Source organism: Psammomys obesus, unplaced genomic scaffold (genome assembly GCF_907164565.1).
Source record: "Psammomys obesus unplaced genomic scaffold, mPsaObe1.curated_primary_1811, whole genome shotgun sequence".
NCBI classification, from domain to species: domain Eukaryota; kingdom Metazoa; phylum Chordata; class Mammalia; order Rodentia; family Muridae; genus Psammomys; species Psammomys obesus.
The window spans coordinates 2,277,899-2,297,162 of NW_026594462.1; the positions used below are offsets into that span (position 1 = coordinate 2,277,899).

General features: G+C 40.2%; 1 protein-coding gene across 3 annotated transcripts in view; it reads right to left on the bottom strand.

Annotated features, from left to right (window-relative positions):
- Window positions 1-19,264, bottom strand: part of Cdkal1 (CDK5 regulatory subunit associated protein 1 like 1) — a 572,332-nt gene that overhangs the window by 169,628 nt on the left and 383,440 nt on the right. The window lies entirely within an intron of this gene.

Sequence of the window (19,264 nt, forward strand, 5' to 3'; positions counted from 1 at the left end):
AGTCCACTGAAAAGGGAGGTCCTCCTCCCCTTCCTTCTGATCCTAGTCTATCAGGTCTCATCAGGAGTGGCTGCATTGTCTTTTCTGTGGCCTGGTAAGGCTGCTCAAGGGGAGGTGATCAAAGAACAGGCCAATCAGTTCATGTCAGAGACAGTCCCTGTCCCCATTACTATGGAGGCCACTTGGATACTGAACTGCCATAGGCTACCTCTGTGCAGGGGTTCCAGGCCGTCTCCTTGAGTGGTCCTTGGCTGGAGTATCAGTTTCAGAAAAGATCCCTGAGCCCAGACTTTTAGGATTTGTCCCTGTCCCTGTGGAGCTCCTGTCCTCTCCAGGTCTTACTATCTCACACTTCTTTCATAAGATTCCCTGTACTCTGCCCAAAGTTTGGCTATAAGTCTCGACATCTGCCTCGATACCCTGAAGGGTAGATGCTTTCAGAGGCCCTCTGTGGTAGGCTCCTGTCCTGTTCCCTGTTTTTCTCCCTCCTCCAATGCCCATCCTGTTTGCCTTTCTGAATGGGGATTGAGCATCTTAGCCAGAGTCTTCCTTCTTGATTAGCTTCCTTAGGTGTAGAGATTTTAGTATGTTTATCCTATATTATATATCTAAAATCCACTTACGAGTGAGTATATACCCTGTGTGTCTTTCTGCTTCTGAGATATCTCATTCAGTTCCCACCATTTACCTGCGAATTTTATGATTTCCTTTTTTTTTTTTTTTATTGCTGAGTAATATTCCATTGTGTAGATGTATGACAATTTCTGTATCCATTCCTCAACAGAGGGGCATCTGGGTTGTTTCCAGCTTCTAGCTATTAAAAATAAAACTGCTACAAACATGATTGAGCAGATGTCCTTGTTGTATACTTGAGCATCTTTTGGATATATGTCTAGCAGTGGAATATAGCTGGATCTTGAGGAAGCACTATTCCTAATTGTCTGAGAAAGCGCCAGATTGATTTCCAAAGTAGTTGTACAAGTTTACATTTCCACCAGCAGTGGAGGAGGGTTCCACTGCTCTCCAACATGTGTTGTCACTTGAGTTATTCATCTTAGCCATTCTGATGGTATAAGGTAAAACCTCAGGGTCATTTCTTTGTGTAGCCTTGGTGGTCCTAAACTCCCTTTGTAGACCAGGCTGGCCTTGAACTCACAGATATCTGCCTGCCTCTGCTTCCCTGTGTGCTGGGACTACATGTAGATTTAATGGTTACATGCTGGGTCTACCCATTAATTTTTTTTTCCCCTCATTAAAGGATGATAGATAAAGGCAAGTAAGCAAAAATAAAAAGTTGAAAGAGAGTGAGAGAAAGAAAAAAAACAAAACAAAAAAAAAATGAAAACCAAAATCAAAGAACACTGAGGCCTTTTGAGTGGCCTGCATGAAGGCCCACTGTAACTGAAAGCAACATTGTTTCCATTTTCTATACATGCTGCAACCATACCAGCAGTTGACTTGAAAACAAAAACAAGTATTTCTTAATGAACTTCTTTAGTCTTATTCAATTGACAGTTGTCCCTAATACTTGTCATTTGTTATTTGTAAAATCAGCATAGAAATTGAAATGTATTTTTAAAAAAGCAAACCCATTTAAATAATTTCTATGGGACATCTATAGAGTAGAAAATTTTCATAGAAGTTGAGGAAATTGTGTTAAATTATAACCCAAAGTAGAGTCTACGAAGGTGTGCTGTGATGGTGGTACATAAAGGTACATGTGAGGACTCGGGGGAGGGGGAGCACACTGGTTACAAGCACAAGCTACTCTTCCAGAGGACCCAAGTGTGATTCCAAGCACTCATACTGTGGCTCACAACTGTCTGAAACTCCAGCCCCAGAGAACCTGATGTCCTGTGTGAGCCAGGCATACATGCGGTACACAGGCAGACATGCAGACAAAATGCCTGTACACATAAAGTAAAAACGAATGTCTGTCTAACTTATCCTGATGCATGCTAGCTTCATAGTTTAGGAGATAAGACTTATACCTTGCTTTATACTCACAGCTAAGATTCACCTTTTCTCAGTAGGAAAATAAAACTCCCTAAAAAAGTTATTAGCAAACATCTATAGACAATTTTGCTATAGACTTGATAATGTTTCTTAAGAAATTCAACACCCAATTACATAGAAATTTGTTTTGATGAAAAGCATACACAGAAATCAAGTCTTTTTTAGACTGAGATTAAAGAGGGAGGAAGATGGCTCAGTGGGTAAAAGACTTGCCATGCAGTTGAGAACCAGCGTTTGAATCATGAAAACCAAGTAAAATCCAGGCATCAAAGGGTATATGTATAATTCCAGGGTTCCCACAGGGAGAAGTGGAGTCAGGAGAGTCCTGGAAGCTCACTGGCCAACTAGCATGGGGTACATAAGGCAGGACAAGAAGAGAGCCTTCTGAAACAAAGAAGGCTAGAAATGACACCCAAGAGTCTCTAATGTGCACATGTGCCCCAAGCAAGAGAGGCCGCATGGGACTGGGTAGATGGATGAATGGATGGACACACTAAAATTCAAACCTAAGGGCCAGTGAGCTAGCTGAGCAGGAAAGGTTCCTGCCGCCAAGCCTGACGACCTTTCTGCCCTGAGTACCAACATGGTGGGAAGCTGTCCTCTGATGGCCACATGTACATACCCACACGTACACATAGAAAACATGTACATACCCACACATACACAAATAAAACAAATTCAATTGAGGTGGTTTTCTTAAAACTCCGAGGTTTAAACAAATTATGTCAAGTTCTTCACACACTTAACAGGATGTCTAAGTTAAAACAGTAATCATGTGGACTTCCCGTGGACACATTTTCTGAGCCCAAGCTACATTTCTAACATTGTATTTCAGACCTCAAAGCAAGCGTTAAGGAAGTGTCCATGTCTAACAAGCCATCTACCTGTGTAGCTGAGAAGAGCTGGCACTGAAGTTTTAAGTGGTTGTAAGGAGCCTGATAGAGGAGGTTCATATAAAGAGGAATTAAATGGAATTGTAGAAGTGATAGCCAAGTGCAAATACATTTAGCAAAAATCATGATATACTGCCACCATGAACTAGAACAGTGTTCTTATGAACATGTATTTGTGTGAAAGAAAAAAAAAATGAAATTCCTAAAAGCAAAGGACATACAAATTGATTTTAACAACCAATTTTGATGAGAGGGGATACTGAGCTTTGAATTTCAGCAAGTAAAATACTGTCCCAAATAAGGTCATTCCATCTCCTGTAGCAGAATTATGCTCATTATACTATATCAATATATGTTCTTCATTTTCATCACTGAACCCTTAGTGAAATTTTTTGAGATGTGTATAGATATACATACATGCAAGGTTTTGTGACTCCTAGGTGATATGCCCACCTACTAATTTTGGATAGCTTATATATACACACATCAAAATGAAGTCTCCTGCTCAAATATGAGTTAGAGTACCAACAAAACTTACAGCTGATATACTTGAACTAGCCATGATGGTGCCTTCCTGCTTTAACTCTAGCACTCAGGAGACAGACACAGGAAGGTGGTGAGTTCAAAACCAGCCTGAGTTACACAGTAAGACTTTATCTCAAAACAAAATAGTAAAGGGAAGCATAAGCATAGGCCTTGTTTCCGTGATTGTCTATTTTGAACAATGCTATAAAGAAAATATAAATTGCCCGTTTAAAGAATTTCCTACATGCACAATGTGTCTGAGTGTACTGTAAATGGTTCTAGACTATTGTCATGAGATGTAGAATATTTAACTTAGTATTCAAATAATCTTTAAAGCTAGGGTCTGGCTATGTAACAGAAGATGGTCTTAAATTCACGATACAGCTTGTGCTGGCTTTAAATTCTCAATCTCCCTGTCCCCACCACACAAGTACTATATTAAAGATTCACACCACCCAGTCAGTTGAGAAATTAAACAACAGTCAATAATACATTCTCATGATTGCCTGACATGACTGCAGATAAAAGGAGAGATGCTAAAACAAAATCCATACTGAACTTCAATCACAAATATTAACAAAAACACTCATAGAATAAGCATTTTAGTAGGAAAGTTTTCTTTTTATGGCATTTCAGTTTTGTTGTATTTCATCAAGAGGAGCCTCACTAAAAGGCATCATTTCTTTGTACATGATGTGTGGGCAATCTCCCACATTGTAAGCTTTATAGATTAAAAGATTTAAAAAGTAACTGAATTTACAATTTACAAATACGCATCCTAAAATGAATTTTTTGTACCCTCAGGGCCCTTTTTCTAGATAGTGAAAATGTCATATGTGAACTGTTCATATTTGATTTCTTCGGATTTATCAAGTTGAACTGAGATTGGTTTTTTTTTCTTTTTTTTTTTTAAATAACAGCAGCAACCATATTTTCATTTTTTTGAGATTAGTTTATCCTTTATATTCCCCCCCCCCTTGGATGAATGAACAGCTGTCCCAAACCAATCCTATGTTCATATGAACAAGTATTTCATGTGCTAAACTTGCAGTCAGTTTGTATTGGCCTGATGACAAAACAGGTGCTTTCCTTAGTGACTTGGCTACCTTTAGTAGGTAGGATTACTCTTGATATCAGGCTACATGTGTCCCCGTAAAATAAAACCTTTCTGGCCAGCTCAGATACGAGCTGCTTCAGTTAGCCACCTACTGGAACCTAAACAGGTGTAAATTTGAATATTGATTTTTATTTTATGAATATCTTTTATTAGTACTGAAAGCAAAAGATTCCAGAATCTTCCATGGTAGAACAATGATGACTCTGAGCCAATAAAAGGAAACCAGCAAATGTTTAGGAGATGAGAGACAGAAACTGTCTGACAATGCCACCATTTTGTCTTCATGCGCATATCTCAGTGTAGTTTGGTTTAATTTTTGGTATTTTCATCCCAACTCTGAAATATATTTTCTGCCTTTTACTTTTCTTCATAGGCAGGCCCTGGACTTAAGACGACATTTTTCTTGTCTTGCTCCTCTCTGCAGTACCCTCATACACTTCTCCTCCAACCCATGCTTTCCTCTTTGCTGTGAGCACTTTCTCCTTGCAATTAAGCACTCTTGCAGTCTCCCTTGTAATCCCTGGTACTCTTCCCTTGCAATTAAGGAACAAATCAACTCAGTTTGTATTGCCTAACTCTTTTATCCTCTTTCCCTAACCGGTTCCAAATATTTGCCTTTTCAGACGTCTGCAAGAACAGACTACATCCCTGCTTTTACTCCTTACCACTAACTTGCTGGTAAATCCTCTCCATCCTGGCTCCTGCTCCAAAGTGCTGATGAAATTCTGACCTCACAACAGGCAACTCCTTAAATGTTATTTTCTGTTCTAGTTCTACTTGACTCGAGTATATACTGTACTCGATATGACTGACTATTCATGTCTCAATTATTCAGTTTGACAAGTAAATGCCCATGCTCAGGTTCTAGAGCGAGGAAACCTGCCTTTACAGAAACCACAGTCCACAGGTAAACTTGGCAGGCAAGGGCAGGGGCAAGGCAGATTCAGCAGGGATCTTGTACAGACATCAACACTATTTCCTTCGTTTGGGTCACTCACTCGCTGAATTGTAAACTACTAGGTATTCTCTTGTCCAAACCTTGCCATCTCTCTCAGCAGGTGTCTTTGATGCCTCTCTTCTCAGTCTAGTCTTCTTCTCTTTTCTCCTTTTTCTTTTCCCCAATAACATGAGTCGTTCTGGAAAACTGTACAGAAATTTCCTTGCTCAACTTAAGTCCTGTGATTTATTCTTTATACCTACTCAAGCTCTAATGAGAAGATAAAAGGCTAAGAAAATAGCTCAGAGGTAGAGGTCTTGCCTATAATATGGGAACCCTGGGTTCAATCCTCAACACTGCAAACTAAAAGAAACAAACAAGACAAAAAGCAAGGGGGTGTTAACACATTGATTTATGAAAACACTTCAAGTCTGGTATGACCTGTGTGACAGTGCGACCACCCATTGTCTGGGGAGAATACAACAGCAGTGTATTCCTTTCCTAAACATGACTTACCCTCCTTGTTCTTTCACAACTGCTCAGCTGTATTTTCTTCAAAGCCTGACTAGTTTACAAGCCACAAGCAAATGTGCCTGCTGCTCACTGTACAGTAGAGGCATATGAGCCCTTGTTTGGACTGGCTTTTTCTCCTGTAGCCAAATTCAAAAAGCATTGTCTATACAGAGATCTTCTTTTAAGAAAAGCATTTATAAATAAGGAAAATGACTGTTATTAGCCTATCATTACTTAACAGTTAAAACAAAGGTAGAGGTCAGTCACCATTGGTAATGGGAGAATAAAAGAAGACTTAAGACTTTTGATAACAGCCAAGAATTTTCTGAAAAAAACCCATGCACACAATACACTGCAAGACATTGGGCTGCTATAAAGATAAAAGGCAAAGTAGCTAAATGGGTTGTTGACATCTAAACCAAAGAAAAGACATGCAAATCAATTACATCTAGAAAAAGCTCAACTCCACCCAGCTCCACTAATCCCCAATCTTGATTTCTAGTCTCAAAGGAGCTATTCACACCTGATAGTTGAGGTTAGTTAAGCCCTAATCCACGATAGACTATGCCAGACAGAACTCAAAGATAGTTCCCAAACCAAGCTCTGTAAAGACACTTTTCCTCAGTCAATCAAACCCAAGTCTAAGTGATGATGATGAGGAGGAGGAATCCTGCAGATGTAATTAAGGACCCAAATCTGTGAGCATGATGATGAAAGCATTGTTCTGATGGGTCTGGCACAACAGAGTGAGCGAGCCTGTTGGTAAAAGTAGCGTACTTTCACCGATTGCTAGCAGAAGGGAGTCAGAGAACATGCCAAGGTTGGCCTGAAAGATATCAAATATCCAAGTTGTCAACTCTCTGTGGAGCAGTGGTGAGGCGCTGTGAGTTAACTTTTAGGACCTAAGATTGATCCTAGCCAACAAGCCAGTAGGAGCAGTCAGGAAACCACAAAACACTGAAACTATATCCATCCTCAGAGGTTCTGTAAAAGGAACCTAAGGCCCAGCTGAGAACACAGCAGTAAACATATTGATCTAACACTCAAGAAAAGCTGAGAAGAAGAATATGCTGGTTAGTTTTATGTCAACTCAACACAAACCAGAGTCATGAGAGATGAGGCAGCCTCAAATGAGAAAATATCCCTGTCAGATTAAGCTGTATGCAAGCCTTTGGGTCATTTTCGTAATTACTGATCGATGTGGGATGGTCTAGCTCACTGTGGGTAGTGGTACCACCCTTGGCTGGTAGTCCAAGTTTCTATAAGAAAGCAGCCTGAGCAAAACATGAGGGGCAAGTCAGTAAGCAGCACTTCTCCACGGCCTTTGCATCAGCTCCCGCCTCCAGGTTACTGTCCTGTTTGAGTTACTGTCCTGGCTTCCTTCAATGATGTACTACTATGTGCATAAGCCAAATAAGCCCTTTCCTCCCCAACTTGCTTTTGGCCATGTTGTTTCATCATAGCAATAGTAACCCTTATTAGGACAAGAACTAACTGTTACCATGGCAAATTTCTATCTATAGAAACTGAGAGAATACATTTGTGTCAGTCAAAGCCACTAAGTTTGAGGTCATTTATTATATATGACCTCAAGGGCAAACAAATACTCAAGAGTGTTAAATGGAGCATTCCAGTCAGGCATAATGAAAAGAAAATAGGTCATAGGAATGACCAAGTCAGTCCTCCAGTTATAGCCTTCCCAGAGGAGACAGACAGAAGACTTACTTTGCCTGAGAAACAGACAGACAGACAGAGAGAGAGACAGAGACAGAGACAGACAGAGAGAGACAGAGAGAGAGAGAGAGAGAGAAACTATATATTAACTATATATTATTTGTTTGCCTTTGTGGTAGGATCTTTTTTTTTTTTAGGAACTTTATGAAAAAATTTACATCTTAGAACTACTTTGAGAACACAACTCTTTTTTTCTTTTTTTAATTAATTACAGTTTATTCACTTTGTATCCCCCCTGTACCTCCCTCCCTTTTCCCTTCCAATCCCACCCTCTCTCTTCCCCACCCATGCCCTCTCCCAATCCACTGAAAAGGGAGGTCCTCCTCCCCTTCCCTTTGATCCTAGTCTATCAGGTCTCATCAGGAGTGATTGCATTGTCTTTTTCTGTGGCCTAGTAAGGCTGCTCCCCCCTCAGGAGGAGGTGATCAAAGAGCAGGCCAATCAGTTCATGTCAGAGACAGTCCGTGTCCCCATTACTATGGAGCTTATGTCCATAAGGTTAACTTCACACTTGCTATGTAAATGGAATTGGTCCTAAACTTGCTTCTATACCTCCCAAGTACTACCAAGCCTGGTGAGCTTACTTTCTAAAGTACCTTTTAAAAATATAAAAAAAACAAAAAACAAAAAAAAAAAAACTTTTTTCTTTTTCCAATAAGAATATACTCTTTTCTATACAATAAGGAAAAACAAGAATACAATTTCTATTATGTTTTGATATCATACATCTTCATACTTTATTCTTACTTGGCGCCCTCTCCCCCCTCCCCAACTATCTTCTTTTGGTGGGCCCCTTCCAATCCTCAAGCCGGCCCCTTCTTTCAGAATGCATACATTAATTGCTTCCATTTCTCACTCTTGTTCCCATCTCCTTCCTCCTCTTACGATGTCTTCCTATTCTTTGTAGGCTAACATTAATGAAAATAATTTTAAAAAATTTCCTAAGAGTAAATGAAGTTACGGAAAAGAAATTTCTTCATATAACAAAAAGAGCAAATGTGTTTAAAAAAATAAAAAGAAGGTAGTATTTGATTAAAAATAAAAACTGATGCTATTTTCATACAACCTTGAAGTTGTACCATACTGCCCCCACTCTGAAGGCTAAGCCCTTGAGTTTGAATTCCTCTTGTCTTTCCTCTCTCTCTCTCTCTTCTCTCTAATTTGCACAGTGATCAACACTTCAAGAAAAAGAGCTCGTGACATTAGTAAGATGATTACAAGGAGCAAACAGAAAAACAGCATCCGGTTCAGAGCATGGGCTGCAGGACATCCCATTAACTAGCTATGAGATTTTTGAGCCTCTTCACATTTTTGTTGTTAATGTACAAATGGAGGAAAATTCCTAACCATTTATTATACAGTAAACTACCTTCATCTCCTAACATTATATGTTGTGCCTTGTCCCCCAGCAGGAATATATGTGGTAAATAAAGTCCTGCAGGGCCAACTTTAGTTCAACAGGACTGCTGTCCTCAGAGTGAAACAGGACAGCAGTGTCTCCTCTGCCTTCTACATACAGAAGATGTGGAGAGAAGGCAGCCATCTACAAGTCAGGGCAAGAGCCCACACCAGAGACAGAATCTGCCATCATCACCTGGATCCCCTACTTTCAGTCATTAGAACTTCAAGAAAACAAAATTTTGTCGTTTAAGCCACTCAGTGTGCGGTGCACTGTTATGGCAACCCAAGCAGACTTACTAATAAGTGCCTGCTAAATGCTGTGAAGATCTAAAGAGATAACGCCTACTCAGTTCTAAGACCCTGCCTGGCACAGAATGGACCCTGAAATGGAATCCATTATTACTGTCAAGGTTGAAGAGGGTGAGTAAGAGTTACAAAGTGATGACCAACTGGGAAGTTCTTTCAACAGTCTAGGAAAGATTATTTACAGATCCCAGGGCTTTCAGCAGAGTAACTGTGTTTTGTCCACACCACAGCCTCCTTCAGTTTCCCTAGTTCCTGGTCTGGCCTGTTGCATTCCTGGAGCCAGCTTCATTTCTTCTTTTCCAACTCTACAGGTTCTAAATCAGGCTCCTAGGCCAAAGCCCTCACCAGCTCCACGCAGGCCTTCCCTCAGATGATGCTTCTTTCCTGAACGTGGACACAAAGGTCTCCAGATCAGTCATTACCACTCCTCATCCACTTGCCTACAAGATCTACTTGAGTGCTTCCCCAGCCACACTTGAGGCAGGAAAGATGGGGACAGGCCAGTGTTTAGGTGACAGTTAGGAGAGGAGGGTGGCCGAAGGAGCCCTTGTGAGGAGATCCAATCTTGCTGCTGAGGATTTGCTCTGGTTGTTGCAGAATTGCACATAAGCTGCATGGAAAAGATTTGATATGACTGATGTGAACATGTAGGAATGCACTCAGAAGAAAAGAGACTTAGGAGCTACAGAGACAGCTTGAAGGGGATCAATTGTTAACTTCTTCAGCAAGGCTCCAGCCATAGAGGAAATGCACATTGGCCACTGGAGGACAGATGGGCAAGAAACATACCAAATATGTTGTAGGAAGCACCACTAGTAAGTACCCTGGACCCAGGCTGTGTGCAAGCTAGAAGACCTGAGAGTGAGGGGTCAGGAAAAGGATGAAGAGGAGAGAACATGAGGAGGGACGATACACGCCAAGAAGGTTCTGAGCACCGCTGGTATTAGTCACTATCGTAAATGGACAAAGTAATTCATAAGGTCATGTCCAATAAAAGATAAAGACACCCAAACAACCTGGAGTGTCTGGAAAGGAAACAATTTTCTCTGATAACATCTTCGTTAAGACTGCGTATGTGTCTGGTTTATACACGGGCTGTCTCAGTTTTTCTCCACAATGAATTCCTGGAAAATGCATCATTAAAGTCTGCCTTTTCTCACAGGAATAATAAAAACATGGACTGCTGCTCTCCTGTCTGTGACTCAGCATGGAATAAACTGTGATAACACCACAACTATACCATAAAAGCAAAGATATAACAATAACTCACACAATCCTGGGAAACAGAAACAGCAGGATCCAAGTCATTAGGGCAGCGCCTTAGAATGAAGAGACCCCAGAGTCTGTTCGTCCTCTCACTCAAAAGGTGGGGCTCACATTGAAGCTAGAGAAATTACTTTATTCCTGACCAAATTTAACAATAAAACTTTTTCTTTCTTTTGCCTGGAAAGCTGTCACAGCCTGCTTCAAATGAATTACCCCAAGAGGGCTAAAATTAGTGCATTTAACCATATAAAGATGTACAGTGTTCTACAGTGAAGCCACAAAACAGTAAAATACAACTGTGCCCAATCATTTATTTTGTAACATACAATATTTATATATTAGCTGTAACAACAGCACACTTCCATTTAATTTTAACCTCTATTACCTCCACCTCAAAAGGAAAAAAAAACATCAACAAAAAACAAAAACCTCATACAGAAAACAAACAAACAAACAAACAACAACTCATACAGAACCCTACACACTGCTAGCAAACTGAAAAGAACTCAAGTGTTTCCCCAAAAGCAATGGCTAAGCAAAGGTGTAAACTGATAAGCGTATTATATAACTTCCAAACCAAAGCGTGATCCCTGTACAAAGACCGACTGCAAGGGAAAACTGCTTTCTCAACACGAGAGGTACACTTTTGGTGAGACAAATGCCCTTGAGCCATCCATGCTCTCTTAATTAACACATTACCCATACAAATAAATAAATAATAAATAATAAACATTGAAGACATACTCCTACACCTCACAGTTTTCTACAAACTGCTTCAATTGCTGAGTGAGTCTGTTCGACTACACAGCCTCATGCCACCTATCAAGCTGTTCTAAGTTTGTCCCAGACAAGAAACTTACTTCAAGTGTTTGGACGCTGTATTGATTTGTTTCTAAAGGTATTCTAGATCTCATACCTGTGAGGTATAAACTAGCAATACAAACACAGGGAGATGCATTTATTTCCTTGGTTAAAATATAACTGTCAAACTGTTATTTTGTTACCTTTATCACCTTCATTTAGAAATTAATAACATTAATAACAAAGGGAATGTTACAGTTTAAAATCCACAAACCTTTCCTCAAGTGCTGATGGCTTCCTCATGTGAAGACACTATATAAACCAAAACAAATCAACTGTGATGCTATTTTTCCATATCTCGCCATGTACACAACTCACATACTACATCAGAGTGGAGACTGTGAAAAATGATGAGACCAGAACAGAGGTATTCCCATTTATGTCAAACAGAAGCTAAGTAGATGTGATCACTGGTACATAAAAACACATAGTGCCACCCTGTATATTGTTTCTATTCTGTCTGAAAACCTACACACTGCTGTAGCATAAATGAAAACCTAACTGCAAAGTAAAACACAAATCAGGAATATTGGAAGACATTGTTTGGACAAAATTTTAGTTACTGGAAAAGAGAGGCAAGTACAAATAAGGAGCCAGTTGGCCCTTTGATGAACTGAACAAACGTACTTTACAAGGACTTCATCTCACCTGAGAGTAAAGCACATAAGTCAGTCCCAAAGCCTAACAAGAAGTTTCTATTAGTGCATGTATGTACACATTGATAAAATTTGGTATTACCAATGTTCAAAGGCCCATGCCATGAAGAATTAAATCACAATTTATCTTCAAACTTCAAAAGGAAAACTTCCTTAAAATAAACTGTTGTTTTCCTGGTATATATCCCCATACTTTTAACCTTAGATCATTCTTTCAGTCATTATTTAATCTGAATGATCTAATCAGGACATAATAAAAGGTGATTAATGCTGATGCAATGTAATCCCTGTCTTTCCTTGGCCTAAACCATGCTACACAGAGCTTCCTAAGAAAACTATCAAGTGCTGTACTTATAGACATGGGCCATGAAACCAACGGATCAAGTATTTCTCACTAAACATCAACAATACAAGCTAGAAATGAACAGAAGTGACACCAAACCACAGTCCATCAGCAGCCCCAGCAGCGATGACCAGCATGGGCCTGGGGGGGTTTGCAGGGATTGAACTCTGCCCTAGTAAGCCCTGAAGGGCCCCAGAGTCAGGCAGTACTGTGTGTAGTGACACAGGGGTTGAGATGGACATGCCCTCCTGCCCTCTCTGTCACACAGTGGCAGGGTTTACTGGCAATGGGTAACAGCTAAGCCAGCTGACCCAAACTGGTATCAGGTCTGATTATGTGTCAAACTCTTTTGACAACTTAAATCAACAGTGTGAGAGCAATCACGAGCAGCTTAGCCAGGTTCCTGCCACAATCTATTGTTTGGAATTAACTGAAACTGATTACATCTCTCAGGACGCTGGACACCAGCCTAACCATGAGTATCCCAAAGATAATTCACCCCTACCAAATTATGCTCAAAACTCACTCTGGAACATGGCATGAACCTCTAGAACATTCTTTTATTTTTATTTATTTCTATACTAATAGGAGGGCCAGATAATGGCAGACACAATCTGAAGATTAGCCTTCGTGAGTGCTGCCAGAGAGAAGGCCATGCTTCCTGAGTTAGCATCATTCTATAGCGTAGTAGCTTTTCAACTTACTGCGTCCATTAAAAAGACATGTATCTGCTCAGGGACCTCTGGTGCAGACATTTCTGAACAAAATTATTTTGGTATATGCATCTTTTTCTGTTGCTACATCAAAATACTACAAGTTGACATATTAAGTTGAGGTTCCTTTGGCTCATGGCTTTGGCGGTCAGAAAGTGCAAACAGCACGACACTGGAATCCAGCAAGGGACCTCTGGTTACACCACAACGTAATGGAGAAGGGGGAAAACAAGTGGTTCACACACAGGAGAGAGATCGAATCATGCACCAGGAAGTAAGTGAGACTCAAGGGCGACACTCTCTTTCTGTAGCAGTCACTCTTGGGGCTACTAGCTTGGGCCTGGTAAAACTACTCTGAGACTTATGACCAACTGTTGGGCACAGTGCATGGAATCTTATGTAAGAAGTGGGAAATAAGATCTGGAGAGGACAGAACTCTACAAGGAGAGCAACAGAACCAGAAAATTTGAACACAGGGGTCTTCCCAGAAACTCATACTCCAACCAAGTATCACCCATGGAGATAACCTAGAACCCCTGCACAGATGTAGCCCATGGCAATTTAGTTTCCAAGTGGGTTACATAGTAATGGGAAGAGGGACTGCCTCTGACATAATCTGATTGGCCTGCTCTTTGATTCCCCCCCCCCTTGAGGGGGGAGCAGCCTTACCAGGCCACAGAAGGTGACAATGCAGCCACTCCTGATGATGATGAGATCTGATAGACTAAGATCAGAAGGAAGGAGACGGGGACCTCCCCTATCAGTGGACTTGGGGAGGGGCATGCATGAAGAAGGGGAAGGGAGGGTGAGGCCGGGAGGGGAGGAGGGAGGAGCTTATGGGGGGGATACAAAGTGAATAAAGTACAATTAATTAAAGTTAAAAAACTAAACTAAACAAAACTACTCAGTCTCCTCTGAAGGTGACTTATTGCTTCCCGAAAGGTGCCACCTACAGGGTTCAGCTACCTCAACACCCTCACACTAGAACCAAGCTTCCCACACAGGAATTCTGGAGGGCATTCCTAACCATATCCATGCTACAGGCTCTCACACACTGCCCTGTCGTAGTCCTAGCCTACTAGTCTGTTAGTAGTTTCTTTTACTTTAGAACTTGAAGAGCTTACCCAAACACTTACTGTAATTAAGAAGGATGAGTTTCCATGCATTTTCACCAACACTTCAGTGGGAATGAGCTCATTCAAAAAGTTACCATCAGTTCCCATGATGGTAGGGAGAATAAAGTAAAAATGTACAAGGGAGAGACAACTGAAATGTGTAAAAAGCTGACACGAATGGGGCCAACTTAGGATGCTGGATGTAATCCTGGTGGAAGAAGAGAAAAAGGAGGGACAGAGGAGGAGAAGGGGACACAGAGAGAAGGTAAAGAATGTGAGATGGATGGATGAACATTAACTCAGCAGGGCTTCAGCTGAGCATTAAGGGCAAGGGCCTAGAACTGGTGATGAAATCCCTGATCCTGAAAAAGCAATCTTATTTTACCCCTAAAAACTCTAACTGACAGTATCACTCTTCTGGACATCAGTATTCATTAATTAATATGCAGAAACTGTTATACCACATTTTGGGTGAGTTATGCCCAGTGAATGATGCTTCCAATGAAAAGAAACATTTTATAAAAATGTGTAAAAGAAAATGAACAAAAGAGAAACTTCAAACATTTTTCTTCATCTATGCACATATATGTATCTATGTGTGTATGCATGCATGTCTTTATGTATGTATGTAACTATCTAATCTACATACATATGAATGACTCTACATATGTATTTCTGTCTCTATTAGCATGGTTTAAAATGAATGGGGCATGGGTGTTGGCTTCAAGCACATTGAAACTGATTTGATTTTTGTAGAATTTGTCTATGGCTATGCTCTGCACTGTGGGTATCTTTGTTGTTATTGCTATTATTAGGAGGTAAAGCAGCAACCACTCTTTAATGAGTGCTGACTTTGGGAAGCCTGACATATCACATATTATTTCATTTAATTCTCTTAAGAACTGTAAAGGTTTGGAAGAAGGTTTGAAAGAACATTGTTTTTATTTTACAGACAAGAAAACTAAGGTAACAGATGCTGAACAACTTGCTCAAGACTTTAGCTAGGCCTTAAGCCTAGCTCACTGGTCCCTAGTCCTGCACTGTCAGCACTGAAATCAATCTTGTTATTCACTGTTACCCAATTTAGTTTTTAAAATATTTCATTTCATTTATTTATGTAGTATGTGTGTGTTGGAGGTGGGGGCGGGGGAAGAGGGAGATGTAGGTTCATGTGTAGCAGTCAAAGGACAACTTTCAGGAGTTGGTTCTTTTATCCCACCATGTAGGTTCCAGGGACAGAACTCAGGCTGTCAGTCTTCGGTAGCAGGTGATTTAGCAACTGAACCATCCATCTCTCTACCCCTATCTAATTTTGATTATACCTACACAAAGTTGTTTGAAGGAAATTCTGACATTCTAGGACCTCAGCGGCTCTCTACCTAAGTAAATGGGTCCAAACAATATCTGCTTTAGTATTTTTTCCTTTAGTTGTTCATTTTTAAAATTTATGTTATGTTAGTTATGAATCTGATAGGGCGTCTTCGTGTCTAAATAGTCGTCTTTAAAACAGCCAACTTCTTACCAGGAGGTGTCAAAGAAAATCACAAGTCTGAACAAAGCAAAGTGGATGGCACCTGAGGAAGGACACCCAAAGCTGACTTCAGACTTCCACAGGCATGCATACATGGCAAAATGTGCATATGAGGAACACAAACACTCACACACATGCATACATACATACAGAGGAGAATAAAAAAAATCAAGAGATTTCCCTAGTGAGAGGAAGAGAGGAAAGGAAGGAAGGAAGGAAGGAAGGAAGGAAGGAAGGAAGGAAGGAAGGAAGGAAGGGAAGGAAAGAGAAACCAGGATGTGAACAGCCAGGGAAAGAATGAGAGAATATGAAAATACATGAATGTATGAATTAATTTATCAGGCGTCCAGCTGAACACAAATGGGGACATTTTCAGCCACCTTTTCATTTTACATGATCATGATCTTGTTAATTAGACTGCCCCAAACCATGCATCCCTTAGCGGTTTTCTTTATTTTTCTATTCTAGAACACTGCTTCTCAACCTTCCTAATGCTGCAAACCTTTAATACAGTTCCTTATGCTGTGGTGATCCCAACTATAAAATTACTCTTGTTGCTACTTCATAACTATAATTTTGCTACTTAGCAGTGTCTCAGTTCCTAATACCATCAGAAATATGTGTTATCTGGGGGTCACAACCCAGATGTCGAGAACTGCTGTTCTAGAAAAGGAAGAAAATAAAAAGAAAGAAATGTTTCTAGCATTGTAACTTTTTAAATTAATAAACAGGATCATCGCCTGGTGTGGCAATGAGGGCTAAAATCTCAAAGGTTTTGAGATGTAGGTAGGAGGTTCAGCAGTTCCAGTCCACCCTAGGCTACATTAGAACATGTCTCATAAAAACACAAACAAACCAATAAAGATTCAAGAAACTGGTGTTAAATATTCCTCTCTGAACTGATTGGTAAAGGAGGTGGTCTAAGAAACAGTGCTGACCATATTAATATGGTACTCTAAAAGAGCAACCAGCTAGAAAACTAAATTGGGAACAATTTGAGGATTCTCTTCCTATGGCCAGACAAAATAAAAATTAAATGTCCCTACTGATGACTAGGCATCTCCTAGTGGTCTGTTGGCTGTTGTAAACATTCTAAGGGAGGAACCTAAATCAGGAGGTCGCATCCTGCCTGCCACTGCAGAGATGATGCCTCCTGTACACATCCAATTAATAAGAAATATTTTCAACCACTATAATGCCCAGAAGACAAGACAGCATATTTAATCATCCACACCAGCCGAGCCCATGGGCCTCTATGACACTGAGGGGCTGCCTACAGCTTTTGGCAAAAATATGATTTGCATTTCATGGATCTAAGCCCCTAGTATTTATGCTAGATGGCCTCCAGTCTATTTTTTTTAATGTGAAACAGAACTCCTGTAGGAACTCTAATTCTACACCCAGCACCTGACACAACAGTTGGAAGATTATGACACAGATCTAAATTACAAAATATATAGAAAGCTTGCAGTACTATAACAAATGGGCTCATGCTGAAATAAATTGTCACAAAGCTAAGGCAGAGATGCCCTAGAAGAAAAACAGTAATTCAATATCTAGGACAACAGAAACCAATTAATTAAAAGCAAGAAAGGAAAGAAAAACTATGTCACAAATGAGAATGATAGAAGATGCTGCAAATGTCACACCAGTTGTCCCTGTAAACCTAAGACTTCCCTGACATGACCATACAGGAAGCACCAGAGTCACTCTCTACCTTCCAAAGAAAAGCAAGGCAACAATAAATACAGAGTAACCACTGCAAAAACAACTATTCAGTTGAAGCCAATAAGGGTTTATCTTACTTTATCAGTCAATAAAAGCGAAAGCATCCAACATGTTGCATTTGCTCATGTAGAAGGAGGCACCAAAGAGAGTGTCTACCACGTAGACAGAAGGGTCTCCAGACCATGAAGGAATTTGCCCTCTTTCTCCCTCCCTCCCTTCCTCAGTCCCCTCCTCCTGTGTATTTTTCTAAGACAGTCTTACTCTGTGCAGCAAGCTAGCCTTTGTCTCGTTGTGATTCTACTGACTTAGCCTCTCAAGTGCTGGGATCACAAGCCTGTGCCATTACACCTGGATTTTTGAGAAAAAGAATAATCACCAACAATACAAATATTGTTGATATCATATGTACAAGTAGGCATGATATCCAAGAATAATGATCATAAATTCAATTATTTTTAGGGGTAGCTAAATATGTGAGAATGCTAAAAACTGTATATCCTGACAAAAAGACTCTTGGTGATTGTTTCATAACAGATTCATTTTATCCAAGAATAAATATATAGATGCCTGGAATAAATGCTGTGTTTTGTAACTTCCTTTGTGCTTAGGAATGACCATGTTCTATTCAAATAAGTCACACAAAGACTCACATATTAATACAACTTCCCGAAGAGTGTCTTTTGCATGCTTTCACTCTCTTGGTGTTTGGAATACAGACTTGAGGGTTAGCTTTGAATTAGTTACTGTGAGCCTTGAGATAGAAAGTTCTGCTAATGATAGCTGAATATCAAAGCTACGATGGGCCATGGGACTTAAGGTCTATCCTGTAACCCCGGGGCTCTACACGCTCCCTCTGCCAAGCTCTGATCTCCATCGACTCTCAAGGATCAGTCTCTATCTTCATCACTTTCATTTCTCTCACTTGAAAACAAGCCAGATTGTAACTTTAGCATGCATAAAAATAGGCACACACAGGCCAGAGTGATCTAGTTAAAATCTTTCCCTAGACTGCTGGAATTAAGTGCATCACAAACAAGGTCAAACAAATTATACTTTTATCTTAAGAAAAATTTTAATATAAGATCTGTGACCTTGTATTTCCTGACTGACAGAAAACAAAACAAAACAAAACGACTAAACATAACCATTCATGAATTAACAGATTTTACTCTAGTGAAGCTAACACTGTGGCTATAGGCATTTGTATTTTAACCACGATATGTAAGCATCAGCTCAGAACACAGTTTTATTCACATCTTGATGTTTCACTCCTAAAAAGCACATGACAGAAGACTAGCACAAAGCATAAACACTCGTCTTCTTTTGAGTCAAGACCTAGCTGTGTAGTCAGGCTGACCTCACACTGGTGAAAGTGTTTGCCTCAACTTCCCCAGAACTGGGATAACAGATGTATGCTACCACACCCTGCTTGGCTCTTTTGAAATTAGTATTAATTCACAGTGATTTTGCTTCTCAAACATACACACATTGGCCAGTGATTCCCTTCCTGCTGCCTCCTGACTGGATATCACATTGGGTTCTGAGCCTTGTATACACAGAATACACACACACACACACACACACACACACACACACACACACACACACA